The sequence below is a fragment of the Arvicanthis niloticus genome, chromosome 5, assembly GCF_011762505.2.
Source record: "Arvicanthis niloticus isolate mArvNil1 chromosome 5, mArvNil1.pat.X, whole genome shotgun sequence".
Classification (NCBI taxonomy): domain Eukaryota; kingdom Metazoa; phylum Chordata; class Mammalia; order Rodentia; family Muridae; genus Arvicanthis; species Arvicanthis niloticus.
Window position 1 is genome coordinate 54,586,229 of NC_047662.1, and position 6,000 is coordinate 54,592,228.

Here is a 6,000-nt window from a genome sequence, read left to right on the forward strand (position 1 = left end):
GCACTTCCCCACTCCCAGAGCAGTGCCTTAGTGCTTCCCTACAGACCAGCACCTGCACCTGCAGTGGAGTGGAATAAGCACAGTCAAACTCCCCACCACCAATCCACAGATTCTGCCTCCCCAAGCAAAGCAAGTCACTGTGCCCAGTGTTGGAGAAGATGTGGGCCCAAAATTCATCATGTTTAATCAAATAAGACAAAGGTAGCTCTATTTTGATTATATATGTCTCATGATGTTCCTGAGAAACCACAACACCTCTATCTATATAATCTAGATAATGAGGGTACCAGCAGGCCATAGAATTTTTATGCTGGTGCATCTGTAAACTTATCCATGTTATTTGCAAGAGCATGGATGGCTCAGTTAGTGCTTCATTGAGAAGCAATATAAACGACATGAGGTCCTTGTGCTCACAGATAAACACTACAGAACACAGAGATGTTAAACAAGCAGATTTGTCTCTTCAGGAAAAGAGATATATAACCAGTTTTTCACCCAGAAGGCTAGGTATGGATATAGTTAGTAGCCTGCTAGCCTGTGCTTTCTGTAGAGCCAGTCCACACTTGACTCCCCCAGAGTCTTTGACATATCTCAATCATTTGGCTTAGACTGTTTTGTTTTCCAAAATTATACTATGATGGCTAGAAAAACCATTGATTTTATGCTAGTCATTGATCTTGGTATCTACTAGGCAATTGTCTATGATACCAGGGGTTGGAAAATAAATTCCTGTTAAACTTGACTCAGTAACCGCATCCTCTCACCCAGAAATGTAAAGGCAGGACCATTGACTTGGTTTGTTATCACTAACTGCTTTTTGGCTTTTGAAACCTGCTTATGCAGATGTTCGGGTTGCTTTGACTACCTAATCTTAGCAAAGAAAAAAAAAAAAAGAAAACAAAACAAAACAAAAACAAAAAACCTCTTGCCTCCCTCTCTCCATACAGATTTCTAATGACTTCTGGTAGTGTGGTAGTGTTCACCTTTAAAAGTACTTTGCTAACACTTCTTCTTGTAGCAATATCAAGTTTGACTCATAGATTTTTTTTGTCCTTCTAGTAGTAATCAATAAATCTTTTAGTTATAATTGGATTGAGTCATGAGTCAGGGACTCCATAATAGTATAGAACTTAAATATTCCTAAAAATAAAGTACCTGGGTACAAACTCTAGAAGTAAGAACCAACACCATTTACCGAGTTATGCTGAACCAGACTTCTTTCTTGCTTCGCTTGGATCATAACCCTGCTGGCCATGGCATTTGCACAGACTCCCACAACTGTGTCCAATATGAGGGCCTCAACCCTTGGTGAAGGTAGGAAATTTTTTCTTTAAATACAAGTAAAATGCAGGAATTTGGCCCTCTCACCAAAGGGTTGGTGACAATTAGAGAGAAATAAATATAGGTTCTAGTCAGTCCTTGGAGACAATTTAATTTATACAATTATTGGCATATTTGTTAAGATATAAAGAAGCAAAATATTCAAAGCAACACCTCTACAACTTTTTTCAAGTAATGTTAAATTTTAATCCCTGGTATCCTGACCAAGTAAATATTGATGTTAAAAATTGGAAGTGCATAGAAGTGAATGTGGAAAGAGCTCACAAGAAGGGTAATCAAATCCCAGTCAATTCTTTCAGAAGCTGTAGTACTCTAATATATTGCTTGGGTCTTCTCAGGCAGAACAGAGAGAGGATGGAGAGGTGAGGGAGAAAGAGAAGGGAGTGGGGAGGGAAAAAGGAGGGAGATTTCCATGCCAGACACATCTTGGCAGGGTCTGGGAGAGTAGGACAAGTGGACTCAGGTATCACTCATCCTTCCTGGCAGTCAAAGAGCCAGACCCATTTTTGCAAGCTGGTACAACAGGACCTGAAGTCAGAGCCCTCTAGCCATGCACTGCTCCTCAGGAACATCTACCACTGCAACCCCTGCTGGGGCTTGGTTGCCCAAGAGTTTAGTTTAGTTTGTTTGTTTTTCACTCACAGTGGGAATAAATTAATGATCAATAGTCTCTTAAAGCAAGTCCAAGTTCTAGTACAGGAACAATTGCAACTAGGATATAAATCTAAGCTGGTGGTTGTTGAATTTATGGGCATTCATTATATGGATAATATTTTTTGGTTCATGCAGGCAATACTTAAAAGAATGCCCAATTTTCTCATACTCACAATCTATATATCGTTACTATCCAGAAGATTGCCCTTTTAAACTTCTTTTTGGAAGATGTCCTATGGATGCTTTCTAAAATTACACCTAGAAATACTATTGTGATTACTTTGAATGCTTTTACAGAAAAGCTCTTCCAAAGGTCAAGGAGCATATATTTTATATACAAATTCCACATGTTCCACAAAAACAACTGTTTCCTCCCCAATGTACAGCTCAACAATCTAAACTTGATGTATTCAACTGAGTTTTTTTACTTAGAATTATTAGATTTTATTTCTTTAAAAATATTTTCTTTTTTTAGTTTATTTTTTTATTTTTTCATTTTATATTTATTTACATTTCAGATGCCATCCCCTTTCCCCATTTCCCCTCCCTAGAAAACCCCTATCCCATGCCCCCTTTTCCTTTTTGCTTTTATACAATTTTTTAAGTGTTAGTCAAAGGCTTTATACATTTGGTAATGCTCAATCAGAAGTGTAACCCAATTCCCAACCTAGATATATACACTGTCTTTGACTGGTGGAGACACCTGGACATCTGACTCCATGCTCCCTCCTCTCTTTCTCTCTCTTTCTCTTTCTCATCACCTTGCTTCTCCTCTCCTTCATCTTCCTCTCCTTATTCCATCTCTTCCTCTCGGTACTCCTTCCCCCATTAGCTCCTCCAACATATTACCCTTCCTGTTAAAATAACACTTTTCTCTCAAAATACAATTAGAGCACAATTATTCTTATTTGTACCAGTGAGGTACAAGATAGTTCTAATACCCAGTCCATCATTTTGTTGACTAACCAGAACCTCTGTCGTCTCTCCTAACTAAAACACTTAGTTTTGAACCTGGCTTTTTTCTTGGCTTAGAATACATGTCAGCTGAAAACCTTCCACTCAGATTTTTATCTCAAAGTAAATAGCCAGGATTGGCTATGAGACTATAGGTCTTCAACCCAGTGAGAAATCTAGAATGACTGAGTTAACTAAAATTATGGGAAGCACAAAGCATAGCTTCTAAAACTTAGCCAATTTATAGAGACCACTGAACACCTGAAAAGCCCCTATACTAGAGAACGTTGGAGCATCAAATCTTCAGCCTTCTGGCCCAGAATCATCTGACAGACCTTGGTGATGCAGAGTTATTAAGGGCTGATTACTTTGTCTAGGCAGATATAATCAGCCGACTATTCTGCAAGTATGTCCTTTTCTGGACAGTAATTTGTCTGTAGATGGAAAGAGGCAATTCTTGCCTTGTGACTGTCTCTGCACAACTGGAGTAACTCCAAGGGTGCTCAATTTCTTCTTAGAATCCAAGACAGGAAGCTGTCAGGAGCAGACAGGTCTCTAATTAAAATGAACATTAATATAGAAATGTTTGTAACGTCAATTCTGTGGACTTCTGACATTTTGAAAACCAACTATCCATGTAAGGTAATCTGGACTGTTGTCTGTTCACTCCTCTCAGCTATTTCTAAATAAAACATAGAGAACACCCTAACAATAAACTCCAAGCCATGAATTTGCTATTCCCTTAACTCACAGGCTAACCATCTCAAATCTGTTAAAAAAGTTAAAGAAGGACTTGTTTAAGCCTTGTATTCCTAAATGTGTTATATAGGCACAATGCCCATGAGAGTACCAATATTCATCTCATTTTTATATCAATAAGAAACTCGTACCAATGAAAACCTTAAATTTGAAATCAAAATAAATTTTGTACTATTTAAGAAATTATAACTTCATCTTGATACTAATTATACAGATTTCTATCAATAGGTTGTGGCTATGCAATAATTCCTAGCTAATCCTCCCTGTTCCAACAAAACCTCTACTTTTCACTAGAAAGACAGTCCAACATTAACCACTTTAGTCCCCAAGCCCAGGGAATAGGGGCGCTGACTCTTTGTTAACTTCTTCAAGCTGATTAAGGGCATTGAGATATTAAAAGAGGGGTAGGGGGAAGATAAAATTGATAAGCCTCTGACACTGTGTCTTCACTGCATCCAGGTGGAATTCCAGGACATCGGAGGTTTGAGCAGGTCTGCTCAGTTTGCTTGATGAGTAGATACACCGAGGCTGTGTATTCTGCAATATACAATTCTCAGAACAAATTTTAGTATCAAGAAATTTTTTTTTCCTAGAGGGCTGACATTTTTTTAAAAGATGTTGGTTCTAACAACTTTTCTTTTTTTCCCTTTTTTAAAATTGGTTATAGTATTTATGTTTCAAATTCCATCCCCTTATCCCATTCCCCCTACCACCCAGGAGCCCCTTATCCCATCCCCCCTTCTTGTGTTTCTATGAGGGTGTGATTTTCCAGTTTGCATTAACATAAACTGCCTCCTAAATTTCTAAATCCTTCCATTTGTGTTATCAAATCTCCTATTTTTCATTTTTTCTTTCTTTTTTATCTTTTTTCCCTTTTTTCCATCTCTCTTTTTTAAAATTGGATATTATATTTACCTTTCAGATTTTATCCTCTTACCCTACTTCCTCCCACCACCCAGAAACCTCCTCTCCCATCCCCCCTCCTCATGCTTTTATGAGACAGTGCCTGCATCTACCCCCCCCACACACACTACTCCCTCCCCACCCTCACTTCCCTTCCACCCATTCTGTGTTCGTTTTTTATGGGACCAAGAAATTCCTCTTCCACCTATGCCCAACAAGGCCATCCTTCCCTACATATACTGCTGGAGTTCTGGGTCCCTCCCTATGTGCTCCCAGGCTGGTGGTTTAGACCCTGGGGGACTCTGATTGTTTGGTATTGTTGCTTTCCTCCTGGGGTCCTGCTCCTTCAGTCTTCTCTCTAAGTTCTCCATTGGGAAACCCTTGATCATATCAGTGATTAACTGTGAGCATCATCCTCTGAATGTGTTAGTCTTTGGCAGACCTCTAAAAAGACAGCTATATCATGTTCTTGACAGCATGCACTTCCAGCCATCCACATCAGTGTCTAGCTTAGGTGACTGTACATGGGATGGATACCCAGGTGGAATGGTCTCCTGATGGCTCCTTCTTCAGTTTCTGTCCCATGTTTTGTTTCCATATTTGCTCCCTTGAGTATTTTTGTTACTCGTCCTAACTAGAACTGAGGCATCCCTTCTTGGTCTTCTTTCTTCATGTGCTTCATGTGGTCTGTGGGTTGAGTCTCCGATATTCCAAGCTTTTGGGCTAACATCCACTTAATAGTGAGTAAATACCATGTGTGTTATTTTGTGATTGGATTAACTCACTCAGGATGATAATTTCTAGATCCATTTGCCTAAAAATTTCTCGAATTCATTATTTTTAATAGTTGAGTAATACTCCATTGTGTAGATGTACCACATTTTTTTATCCATTCCTCTGTTCAGGGACATCTTGGTTCTTTCCAGCTTCTGGCTATTATAAATAAGGCTGCTATGAACATAGTGGAGCATATGTCTTTGTTATATGTTGGAGCAACTTCTGTGTATATGCCCAGGAATGGTATAGCTGGATCTTCAGGTAATGCTATGTCCAGTTTTCTGAGGAACCACCAGACTGATTTCCAGAGTGGTTGTACCAGCTTGTAATTCCACTAACAATGGAGGAGTGTTCCTCTTTCTCCGAATCCTCGCCAGCATCTACTATCACCTGAGTTTTGGATCTTAGCGCTTCTTATTGGTGTGAGGTGGTATCTCAGGGTTGTTTTGATTTACATTTCCCTGATGACTAAGGAAACTGAGCATTTCTTAAGGTGTTTCTCAGCCATTCATGTTTCCTCAGTTGAGAATTCTTTGTTTAGCTCTGAACCCCATTTTTAATAGGGTTATATGGTTGTCTGGAGAATAGTTTCTTGAGTTCTTTGTATATTTT